The sequence below is a fragment of the Mustelus asterias genome, chromosome 7, assembly GCF_964213995.1.
Source record: "Mustelus asterias chromosome 7, sMusAst1.hap1.1, whole genome shotgun sequence".
NCBI lineage: Eukaryota > Metazoa > Chordata > Chondrichthyes > Carcharhiniformes > Triakidae > Mustelus > Mustelus asterias.
This window is the reverse complement of record NC_135807.1, coordinates 30,842,063-30,854,598: the sequence shown is the minus strand read 5'-3', so window position 1 is coordinate 30,854,598 and position 12,536 is coordinate 30,842,063. Positions and strand designations below refer to the sequence as shown.

Genomic DNA, 12,536 nt, shown 5'->3' with positions numbered 1-12,536 from the left:
AACCGGAGCACCCGGAGGAAACCCAAGCAGACACGAGGAGAATGTGCAAACTCCACACAGACAGTGACCCAAGCCAGGAATCGAACCCGGGACCCTGGAGCTGAGAAGCAGCAGTGCTAACCACTGTGCTACCGTGCCGCCCCATGCTAGATAAATTCCAAAATGAAAAGATGGCTAGTTCTTATTTCTATAAGAGAATCCTAGGTTTAGACTTTACTTGTTACCATTACAGCATTTAAAAAGAAAGTAAGGATATCCATCAAATACTAGAGTATCACCTTAATCCATGAGTGCATGAGGCTAGGCTCAGAACAGGTCTGATGTCAGTCAATGAGAATCTAACAATTCTGAAAATCCGAGTTTGGATTGAGATATTTACAGTGAATTTTGGGTTGTATAACTTTTTTAAATTTAACTTTTACTCTATTTTTAAAAGTTACAAAACCAATGTGCAGAGTGGACCAGACAGACCCAATTCCACCTCCTTGCTTGCTCCAAAAAACAAAATTCAAATTGAATCCAATTCATGGACCCCACAAGAGAGACATACAAGATCCAAGCCAACAGGAAAAGACATTGTACCCCATCTTGGCGAGTTTGATCTCAGCCAAAAGACTGAGAAGCAATTTTGAGGTTGCATAATTAATGGTTATGAAGAATAGGATCATTTGATCATTAACAGATCAACCCTTATTAATATTTTACATCTGGAGAAAGGACCACCTATTATAATGAGGGTACTGTTCAATTTCTAATAAATATTATTTTGAATTTATTCCTGAAATCTGGACTTTAGGTAACAGTCAAGTTGGTTAATGTTGCTTAGTCAAGGTACAATATCCATAGAACATAGAACATAGAACATTACAGCGCAGAACAGGCCCTTCGGCCCACGATGTTGCACCGACCAGTTAAAAAAAAAAACTGTGACCCTCCAACCTAAACCAATTTCTTTTCGTCCATGAACCTATCTACGGATCTCTTAAACGCCCCCAAACTAGGTGCATTTACAACTGATGCTGGCAGGGCATTCCAATCCCTCACCACCCTCTGGGTAAAGAACCTACCCCTGACATCGGTTCTATAACTACCCCCCCTCAATTTAAAGCCATGCCCCCTCGTGCTGGATTTCTCCATCAGAGGAAAAAGGCTATCACTATCCACCCTATCTAAACCTCTAATCATCTTATATGTTTCAATAAGATCCCCTCTTAGCCGCCGCCTTTCCAGCGAAAACAATCCCAAATCCCTCAGCCTCTCCTCATAGGATCTCCCCTCCATACCAGGCAACATCCTGGTAAACCTCCTCTGCACCCTCTCCAAAGCCTCCACATCCTTCCTGTAATGTGGGGACCAGAACTGCACACAGTACTCCAAGTGCGGCCGCACCAGAGTTGTGTACAGTTGCAACATAACGCTACGACTCCTAAATTCAATCCCCCTACCAATAAACGCCAAGACACCATATGCCTTCTTAACAACCTTATCTACAAGATAATAAAACAAGATAATAAAAGTTGAGGCAGAGCAGCTGATAGTGGTTTTAGTTATCAGGAGCAGCGCTGTATGCTAATGTGCTGTTGCAATGGACAAAAAACACAGAATACCATTGTTCAGGTGTGTGTGGTGAATCACACTGTTGTGAACAGAGTTAACCTTGCTGTTCTTGCAAGCTAGTTTTTATGCCTGTTAAAATGTTTTACTGTGAGTTTACTCAAAGTTACTTTTAATCTATTATTCCTGTATTAATTCCATATTATTTGAACCTTATTCCATCTCTATCCAAAACCGCTCTGTAGGGTTGGCAATAAGAATGGTGTCATCAGCATATCTTATATTATTAAGGTTGTAGCCTCCAGGAAGGTCTTCAGTCTTTCTAAGAATATTCTCACCACACAAATCGAATACATTTAGAGTGGCATGGTGACACAGTGGTTAGCACTGCTGCTTCACAGTGTCAGGGACCCAGGTTGAATTCCGGCCTCGGGTGACTATGTGGAGATTCCTCCCTGTGTCTGCGTGGGTTTCCTCCAGGTGCTCCTGTTTCCTCTCACAGTCCAAAGATGTGCGGGTTAGGTTGATTGGCCATGTTAAATTGCTCCTTTTTTAAAATACTTTTCCAATTCAATCAAATCAAATCCAATTCAGAGTCTCAACAAGTTGAGACATTCCCGATCCAGGCTGACAAGACAGGGCGAGCGACCAAACCACCCTGTCCTGGGCCTGATCTACATGAGCCAAGCTGATTGGAGAAGGGGGAGGTTCCTCCTCCAAGACTTGAGCTCATTTGCATCTTAGCCAAAAGGCCGAGATGCCGCTTTTAAAAATTGCTTCATATGAAACATATGAAGCCTCAGCGCAACCTAATGACCTCGACCAAGCGCGGCCGACCATGGGCTGCCGACCACACTACACTTGATCTTAGCCAAAAGGCCCAATTGCTCCTTAGTGTCAGGGGAATTATCAGAGTAAATATGTGGGGTTACGGGAATATGGCCTGGGTGGGATTGTTGTCAGTGCAGGCTCGATGGGCTGAATGGTTCTGTACTGTAGGAATTCTATGATTCTATTCAATGATTTCTATGAAATCCGGGGATAAAGCACACCCCCGTGGCCAAAATTTTCTGGCCCTTCCCGCCAGTGAGATCTTCTAGTCCCACCAATGGCGCCTCCCTCCCCCTGGCGGCAGAAGGTGCGGGAACACAAAAACCTGTAGACATTGGCAGGACTGGAAAATCCCACCGCTGGTCAATGGTGCGCTGCCTCCGCCACTGGTAAAAGATGCCGTGGGGCGGATAGGGGAGTAGGAAAATCCCACCTCCTGTCTGACCCCCCATCCCCCTGTCAATCCTCACAAAACTGCTCAGATTGTTCCCAACTTTTGCGGCGGCCACAGCTCGTTCCCAATAGAATTCGTTTCACCCTAAGATCTATCGTTATGGTTATTGAAAAGAGCTACATTGATGAAAAAAGATGCTTTCATATTTTTATTGATTGAAGCAAGGCATTGGAATCGGAAAAACATGAAGGACTAATGAACATGTTACAGCCTCTTGATGGCGAAGCGCTTCGGGTGATAAGGAATCTATTGGAAACTCTGTAATATTCTGACCAATGTTAATCCTTTAACTAATATGGATACAGATGTCATTTATTTTGTTGCTACATCTGAGAGCGTGGCGCACAGATTGGTTACTAAGTTTGCCATATTATGGACACGTCAGTGACCTTCACTGAGTCTGAGGACACGTACCAACCAACTCAAGAACAGTTTCTTCCCTGCTGCCATCAGACTTTTGAATGGACCTACCATGTATTAAACTGCTCTTTCTCTACACCGTAGCTGTAACTGTAACACTACATTCTGCACCCCCTCCTTCCCTTCTCTCCCATGTACTCTACAAACAGTATGTTCTGTTTGTATAGCAAGTAAGAAACAATACTTTTCACTGTCATTCCAATACGTGACAATAATAAATCAAAAAGTATGTTAATGGCTGAAAATGGCAGTCCAGAGGTTGAGAAAGATGCTTTGTAAATGCAGGATTATCCTGGAACATTTATAATCAGATTCCCTGGTACATATTGCTAAAGGTGCCCCTTGGTGGAAAGCCCAAGAGGGGTGGAAGGTCTCGCTTTGCCGTATGTGTACCCGAATCTGGATTAGTAATATACTCAAGCACACTTTCCAGGCATTCACCGAATGGCTCCGGATTAGCCTGTCCAATCCCAAATACATGCAGAAGAAATTAACGGGTTAATCAAGCGAATTGCTGTACGTGTTGAAGCATAGCCCAATCCCATTTATTAATCCATTCAGGGCTGTTAAAAACCTGCCTCCTTTCTTTGAAAAATTAAAGCCCGTCTTCTCTCTCCCTCTCCTCCTCTCCTGACTCTTCCCCAGTTTTCGGGTTAAAAAAATGAGAAGTTTGTCGCTTTTTAATATAATTTTTAATTTATAGTTGAGTTGATTCACAAAATGGAACGGATAAAGTACATGAGATCTTACAATAACCCAGCCTCCCTCCAAGAGAAAAAAGTTTGCACCAATTGGTATGTTAGCAATTAAAACATTCTGGCTATAAGAAATGATTAGTTTTTTTTAACAAGGGCGGACCATTTCTGAAAGAACAGCCTATTCAACGTAAGTGTGTACTTACCCCCACCGATATGATGCACGTACCGAGTTCCCACTCTTTTAAAGACCCTTTGTCTTATTTTGTTTCAAAGAGGGGGAAAGCAGCCGTAAGTAAAACAAAGAAAACCTGGCAGCAAAAGGCGAGCAGATTCATTAGAAATAAGTAGCAGGAGCATTCCTCAGCATGGAGATAAGAGCACGCTCCTCTTCCTACTGTGTTCTCACACACACAGAATGGGCTTCGATGCAGTGGCCCCAAATACAAGCTCCACCTATGGCTGCATACCATGCAGCACAACCAGTAAGAAGGACAGGAATGAATCATTCCGTCAACCCCCCCAGACCCATACCTGTCCCTTTTCTTTACTCACTCTCTCGCGAGTTGGCAAAGTTATAAACTAGCAGAGCGACAAATCACCAGTTGTCTTTGCACGAACATGGGAGTGCAGAATCAGAGAGTGATTGCTGCCCACAAGGATGCCTCCTCGCCCCTTTAAAGTTTATGTATTATTAGTCACAAGTAAGGCTCACATTAAGACGGCAAATGAAGTTATTGTGAAATTAGTTTGCCAGCTCTGTCACAGAACAATCCAGCTAGTCTGCTCCCCCCCCCAACTTAAAGGTAAAGTTTATTTATTAGTCACAAGTAAGGCTTACATTAACACTGCAATGAAGTTACTGTGAAATTCCCCTAGTCGCCACAGTCCGGCGCCTGTTCAGGTCAATGCACCTAACCAGCACGTCTTTCAGAATGTGGGAGGACACCAGAGCACACGGAGGAAACCCACGCAGATACGGGGAGAACGTGCAAACTCCACACAGACAGTGACCCAAGCTGGGAATTGAACCCGGCGCTGTGAGGCAGTACTTTTTCCCCATTCTAAAGTTTCCTCCTTGAATTTTTGATTAAGTTCTCCGTTGACTGTCACTGTTAAATCTGCTTCCATCACGGTGGCACTTGGTTAACACTGCTGCCTCACAACACCAGGAACCCGGGTTCGATTCCCGGCTTGGGTCACTGTCTGGGTGGAGTTTGCTCATTCTCCCCGTGTCAGTGTGGGTTTCCTCCGGATGCTCCGGTTTCCTCCCACAGTCCAAAGATGTGCCGGGTAGGTGCATTGGCCATACTAAATTCTCCCTCAAGTGTACCCAGACAGGCACTGGAGTGTGGCAACTAGGGGATTTTCACAGTAACTTCATTGCAGTAAGAATGTAAGCCTACTTATGACTAATAAATAAACTTTAACTTTAAAAAATCACCCCCTTCATCCCAGATCATAGCAATGTTCTGCATAAAAAAGAAAGCTCTTCATTTCTCCCCTGGGTTCTTAGCTCGTTATCTTAAATCACTTGTCCTGTTGTTACCCACACTCCTCTTGATGGAAAATGTTTCCTCCTACCCACTGTCTCAGAAACCTCTCACATTTAAGCACCTCTAATAAATCTCCCTCATATGTTTTTGTTCAGATCTGACAGGAATATTTGCAATGTTTGTAGCAGAGAATAACAGAAGCAATTTTCACCAAATACCTGAAGTGCTTTAGAGTATCCAAGGTGGCCAAGCACACATTTCCATGAAGAAAAGACCCAGGACACCAAATCTGAAGTTAAGTCACCGTGGCCCCAGATAACCATTTGTTAAAGTTTATTTATTAGTGTCACAAGTAAGGCTTACATTAACACTGCAATGAAGTTACTGCGAAAATCCCCTAGTCGCCACACTTTGGCACCCGTTCGGAGGGAGAATTTAGCATGGCCAATGCACTAACCAGCACATCCTTTGAACTGTGGGAGGAAACTGGAGCATCCGAGTAAACCCATGCAGACATGAGGAGAATGTGCAGACTCCACACAGACCCAAGCCGGGAATCAAACCAGAGTCCCTAGCGCTGTGACCATAGGCTGTGACTGGTGGTGATTTAACCTGAGGATCACCACACCTCAGGTAAGGTTCAGAAGGCATGTCATTATGAATAACCTCAGCTGAGAATTGAACCCATGCTATTGGCGTCACTAACCAGCTATCTAGCCCCCAGATCTGCTCTGCCCAAGCCCGCAAGAAACTACAAAGGGTCGTAAATGAAGCCCAGTCCATCACCCAAACCAGCCTCCCACCCATTGACTCTGTCGACACTTCCCACTGGCTCGGAAAAGCAGCCAGCATAATTCAGGAACCCACGCACCCTGGACATACTCTCTTTTACCTTCCATCAGGAAAAAGGTACAAAGGTCTGAGGACACGTACCAACCGACTCAAGAACAGCTTCTTCGCTGCTGCCATCAGACTTTTGAACGGACTTACCTTGCACTAAGTTGATCTTTCCCTACACCCTAGCTATGATGGTAGCACTACATTCTTCACTCTCTCCATTTCTTCTCTGTGAATGGTATGCTTTGTATAGCGGGCAAGAAACAATACTTTTCACTGTATACTAATACATGTGACAATAATAAATCAAATCAAATCAAAAGATGTCACTGAATGACAAGAGTTGTCTGCCAGCTACCAATCCCTCAAGAGGGCATTGATGAGCATAGACTTCCATTGCATTGGTCCATGATCATGCTTGGTAAAGTGACAGTTGCCTTTTGCAGTATGGCTGACCAGGAAACTCTCCTGTTCTACTGTCTGCTATTTGGTATATTGCAAGGAGCTGCCAGCTGATAATCAGCTTGCTTGGCCACATTATGAATACACCTTACATCACTATCAAGTCCTGAAGTGGGACTTCAGCCCAGAGTTTCTGGCTTAGAAGTGGGGACACTTTCACTGTGCCACAGGGCTTCCCACGTAAGCTAAGGCAAAAAGAAAGTTTATGTCAGATGCTAAGTGTAGAAAGCGAGAAGAATGACGAACGTGCAAGGGTGAAAGTAAACAGGAAATTTGGAAGGCAAAGGAGAGCATGAAATATGATTGAGAAACTGAAAGGTGTTATATCAATGCATAAAACCACAAAACCATTGTCGATTGTCAGAAAAACCCATCTGGTTCACTAATGCCCTTTAAGGAAAGAAATCTGCCATCCTTACCTGGTCTTGCCTAAATGTGACTCCAGAGACACAGCAATGTGGTTGATTCTCAACTGCCCCCTGAACAAGGCAGCTAGGGATGGGCAATAAATGCTGTGATGTGGAGATGCCTGTGTTGGACTGGGATAAGCAGAGTAAGAAGTCTCACAACTTGGGGCGGCACGGTAGCACAGTGGTTAGCACTGCTGCTTCACAGCTCCAGGGACCTGGGTTCGATTCCTGGCTTGGGTCACTGTCTGTGTGGAGTTTGCACATTTTCCTCGTGTCTGCGTGGGTTTCCTCCAGGTGCTCCGGTTTCCTCCCACAGTCCAAAGATGTGCAGGTTAGGTTGATTCGCCATGCTAAAATTGCCCTTAGTGTCCTGAGATGCATAGGTTAGAGAGATTAGTGGGTAAATATGTAGGGATATGGGGGTAGGGCCTGGGTGGGATTGTGGTCGGTGCAGACTCGATGGGCCGAATGGCCTCTTTCTGTGCTGTAGGATTTCTATGTTCTATTTCCAACATCAGGTTAAAGTATAACAGGTTTATTTGGTAGCACAAGCTTTCGGATTTGTGTTCACAGACACAGCATATATAGACACAAACTCAATTTACAAGATAATGGTTGGAATGCGAGTCTTTACAGGTAATCAAGTCTTAAAGGTACAGACAATGTGAGTGGAGAGAGGGTTAAGCACAGGTTAAAGAGATGTGTATTGTCTCCAGCCAGGACAGTTAGTAAGATTTTGCAAGCCCAGGCAAGTCGTGGGGGTTACAGATAGTGTGACATGAACCCAAGATCCCGGTTGAGGCCGTCCTCATGTGTGCAGAACCTGGTTATCAGTTTCTGCTCAGTGATTCTGTGTTGTTGTGTGTCATGAAGGCTGCCTTGGAGAACGCTCACCCAAAGATCAGAGGCCGAATGCCCGTGACCGCTGAAGTGTTCCCCAACAGGAAGAGAACACTCTTGCCTGGTGATTGTCGAGCGGTGTTCATTCATCTGTTGTCGTAGCATCTGCATGGTCTCCCCAATGTACCATGCCTCGGGACATCCTTTCCTGCAGCGTATCAGGTAGACAACGTTGACCGAGTCGCAAGAGTATGTACCATGTACCTAGTGGATGGTGTTCTCACATGAGATGATGGCATCCATGTTAATGATCCGGCACGTCTTGCAGAGGTTGCTATGGCAGGTTGTGTGGCGTTGTGGTCACTGTTCTCCTGAAGGCTGGGTAGTTTGCTGCGGACAATGGTCTGTTTGAGGTTGTGCGGTTGTTTGAAGGCAAGAAGTGAGGGTGTGGGGATTGCCTTGACGAGATGTTCGTCTTCATCGATGACATGTTGAAGGCTCCGGAGAAGATGTCGTAGCTTCTCCGCTCTGGGGAAGTACTGAACAACGAAGGGTACTCTATCCGTCGTGTCACGTGTTTGTCTTCTGAGGAGGTCAGTGCGGTTTTTTGCTGTGGCGCGTCGGAACTGTCGATCAATGAGCCGAGTGCCATATCCTGTTCTTATGAGGGCATCTTTCAGCGTCTGGAAGTGTCTGTTGTGATCCTCCTCATCTGAGCAGATCCTGTGCATACGGAGAGCTTGTCCGTAGGGATGGCTTCTTTAATGTGTTTAGGCTGGAAACTGGAGAAGTGGAGCATCGTGAGGTTATCCGTGGGCTTGCGGTACAGTGAGGTGCTGAGGTGGCCGTCCTTGATGGAGATGCGTGTGTCCAAGAATGCAACGGATTCCGGAGAGTAGTCCATGGTGAGTCTGATGGTGGGATGGAACTTGTTGATGTCATCATATAGTTGTTTCAGTGATTCAATAAATGTTGGCCAGCCAGCAACGCCCATGTCCCACGAATGAATAAAATAAAAATAAGAGCGGCAGGGAACTATGGAAATTTATCTGATAAGAAACCAAAAAGGTAACTTGTATGCATAGGTAGAAGACATGGGGACAGTTCTTAATGAATACATCACCTCTGTTTTCAGAAAAGAGATTGATGAAACAGGCATTATGGTCAAGAAGGGTGGGTAGAACATGGATGGGATAAATTTAATGAGGGAGAAACATTAAAGTGGTTAGTATCCTTGACAGTGGATAAATCACTAGAACCAGCTGAAATGTATCCCAAGTTGCTAAGGCAAGCTCTGACCACCATTTTCCAATCTTCTCTATCTACAGGCATGGTACCAGAAGACAGAAAGACTGTTAACTTTGTACTGTTGTTTAAGAAGGGAGGAAGTGATAACCCAAGTAATTATAGACCAGTCAGTCTAACCCCGGTGGATGGGAAAGTTATTGGAAAAACTTCTGAGACACAGTATAAATCATGGTGTGAAAAGGCACGGGTTAATCAAGGACAACATGGGTTTATCAAAGGAATTTCTTGTCTAACTAACTTGATTAAATTTTTTATCAGATCTAATAAGGAGGATTGATGAGGCTAGTGCATTGGACATACTCTGCATAGATTAGCAAGGCTTTTGATAAGTTCTTGCAAAGCAGATGGCCAGAAAAATGAAAGTTCATGGGATCCAAGGGGAAGTTGGAAGTAAGATCGAAAATTGGCATAGCTGCAAAAAACAAAGGGTAACAGTCTAATGGGTGTTTTGTGTTAGTAAGGCTGTTTCCTGCGGGGTTCTCCAGGTCTATCTATAATTCACATTTAGGACCATAGAACTATTGCAGGAGAGGAAGAGGCAATTCAGTCTGCCATGTCAGCTCTCTGCAACAGCAATTCAACTAATTCCATTCCCATACAGATGTGCATTTCACAGAATCACAGAGTTGTTACGGCGCAGAAAGAGGCCGTTTGGCCCATAGTGTCTGTACCAGCTCTCCAAATGAGCATCTTTAGTGCCTTTCCCCTGCCATTACCCATACCCCTGAACATTGTTTCTTCTTAAGTAATCATCCAATCCAATGCCCTCTTGAACGCCTCTGTTGAGCCTGCCTCCATCACACTTTCAGGCAGTGCATTCCAGACCCGAACCATTCATTGTGTGAAAAAGTTCCTAATCAACACACATTTATCCATGTGACTACCAACTCTATCCCGAATAACTGTTTCTAGAAAATTGCCCACCATTGATGTTTAACTGACTGGCCTTTAATTGCTGGGGCTATCCTTACAACATTTCCCTTTTTGCCTTCAGTTAATTATCCAATGTCATGTTGAAAGTCATAATTGAATCCACATCCACCATACTCTCAGACAGTGCATTCCGAATCCTAACCACTCGCTGCATGGAAAAGTTTCTCCTCATGTCACCTTTGGTTCTCTTGCCATTCACCTTAAATAGGTGTCCTCTGGTTCTCAATCCTTCCGCAGTAAGAAGTCTAACAACACCAGGTTAAAGACTTCTTACTGTGTTTACCCCAGTCCAACGCCGGCATCTCCACATCATCTCAATCTTTCCACCAGTAGGAACAGTATCTACTCTGGCCAGGCCTCTCATGACTTTGAACAACTCAGTCAAATCTATTTTCAACTTCCGCTTTTCTGAGGAGAACAGTCCCAGCTTCTCGAATCTATTCTCTAATTTATAACAAAGTCCCTCATCCCAAAAAACATTGCTGTAAATCTTTTCCTCACCCACGCCAACGCCTTCACATCCTCCCTAGAGTGTGTTGCCCAGAATTGGATGCAATATTCTAGTTGTGGCCAAACTAGTGTTTTATATAAGTTCCCCCTAACTTCCTTGCTTTTTGTGGTGACTTGAGACCACAAATAAGGTAGTCGAATGCGATCTTTAAAAAGAAGGAATACCTTTACAGAGAATCTGATGAACTGGTGCGACAACAATAACCGCTCCCTCAATGTCAACAAAATGAAGGAGATTGTCATTGACTTCAGGAAGCGTAAAGGAGAACATGCCCCTGTCGACATCAACGGGGACAAAGTAGAAAGGGTTGAGAGCTTCAGGTTTTTAGGTGTCCAGATCACCAACAACCTGTCCTGGTCCCCTTATGCCGACACTATAGTTAAGAAAGCCCACCAACGCCTCTACTTTCTCAGAAGACTAACGAAATTTGGCATGTCAGCTACGACTCTCACCAACTTTTACAGATGCACCATAGAAAGCATTCTTTCTGGTTGTATCACAGCTTGGTATGGCTCCTGCTCTGCCCAAGACTGCAAGGAACTACAAAAGGTCGTGAATGTAGCCCAATCCATCATGCAAACCAGCCTCCCATCCATTGACTCTGTCGACACTTCCCGCTGCCTCGGCAAGGCAGCCAGCATAATTAAGGATCCCACGCACCCCGGACATTCTCTCTTCCACCTTCTTCCTTCGGGAAAAAGATACAAAAGTCTGAGCTCATGTACCAACCGACTCAAGAACAGCTTCTTCCCTGCTGCTGTCAGACATTTGAATGGAATTACCTTGCATTAAGTTGATCTTTCTCTACACCCTAGCTATGACTGTAACACTATATTCTGCACTCTCTCATTTCCTTCTCTATGAACGGTATGTTTTGTCTGTATAGCGAGCAAGAAACAATACTTTTCACTGTATGTTAATACATGCGACAATAATAAATCAAATCAAATCAAATAAATAATGAAGATTAAGAATAATAGTAACTCAGCAGAATAATAATAACAGTAATAACTATGAAAACAGGAGCACTAGTAAAACACGTCTTATTTGCAGAACACTCTCTTGTAGACCGGAAAGTCCGCCAAAGCCCACACACTCTCAGAACCCAGTAAAAGAATTACATAGGAGAGAGGCTTATAAGAATACTCTGCACTCACAATGAAACTCTATAACACGTCTACCCCCTTAAATTTCAATCCATAATCAGGACAGAATACAACAAAGGTCATATTTTAACTATATGAAAGGTTGTCAGGAGCTTTGCGGTTGCATTGTGAGCTAAACAATATGAATGGGGATTCTTGTATGCGTAGGTGGAGGTAAATTGAGAATCTGCACATGAACATTTCTCTTCCCGCCCCCAGCAGAATCAACTAGCAAACCTGGAACCACAGTAACCACTTCCTGGTGGACGACCACACCAGCATTGCCTTCTGCCATTAAATTAGTAATGGTTGCTAACTCTAAACCTTTTCTTGACAGTGAGTTACAACATAAACAGATATGGTCTTAGTGTCTGCAAACAACTCTTCAGTGTTGCAGTCTCACGACACAAGAAACTGGCTTAAAATTATTCCCAGTAACCACTTTTGATTTGATTTGATTTGATTTATTATTGTCACATGTATTAACATACAGTGAAAAGTATTGTTTCTTGCGCGCTATACAGACAAAACATATCGTTCATAGAGAAGGAAACGAGAGAGTGCAGAACGTAGTGTTACAGTCATAGCTAGGGTGTAGGGAAAAATCAACTTAATGCAAGGTTACTGCTAAAATTCCTGA

At 44.1% G+C, this 12,536-nt stretch overlaps 1 protein-coding gene across 1 annotated transcript in view; it reads right to left on the bottom strand.

Moving 5' to 3' along the window:
- The window catches only part of LOC144495609 (CMP-N-acetylneuraminate-beta-galactosamide-alpha-2,3-sialyltransferase 1-like), a 101,432-nt gene extending 97,067 nt beyond the window's left edge, over positions 1-4,365 (bottom strand). The window contains exon 1 of the mRNA XM_078215809.1: positions 4,161-4,365. The gene's annotated coding sequence lies outside the window, so the exon portion shown is untranslated. The remainder of the gene's footprint in view (positions 1-4,160) is intronic.
- Positions 4,366-12,536: the final 8,171 nt, after the last annotated feature.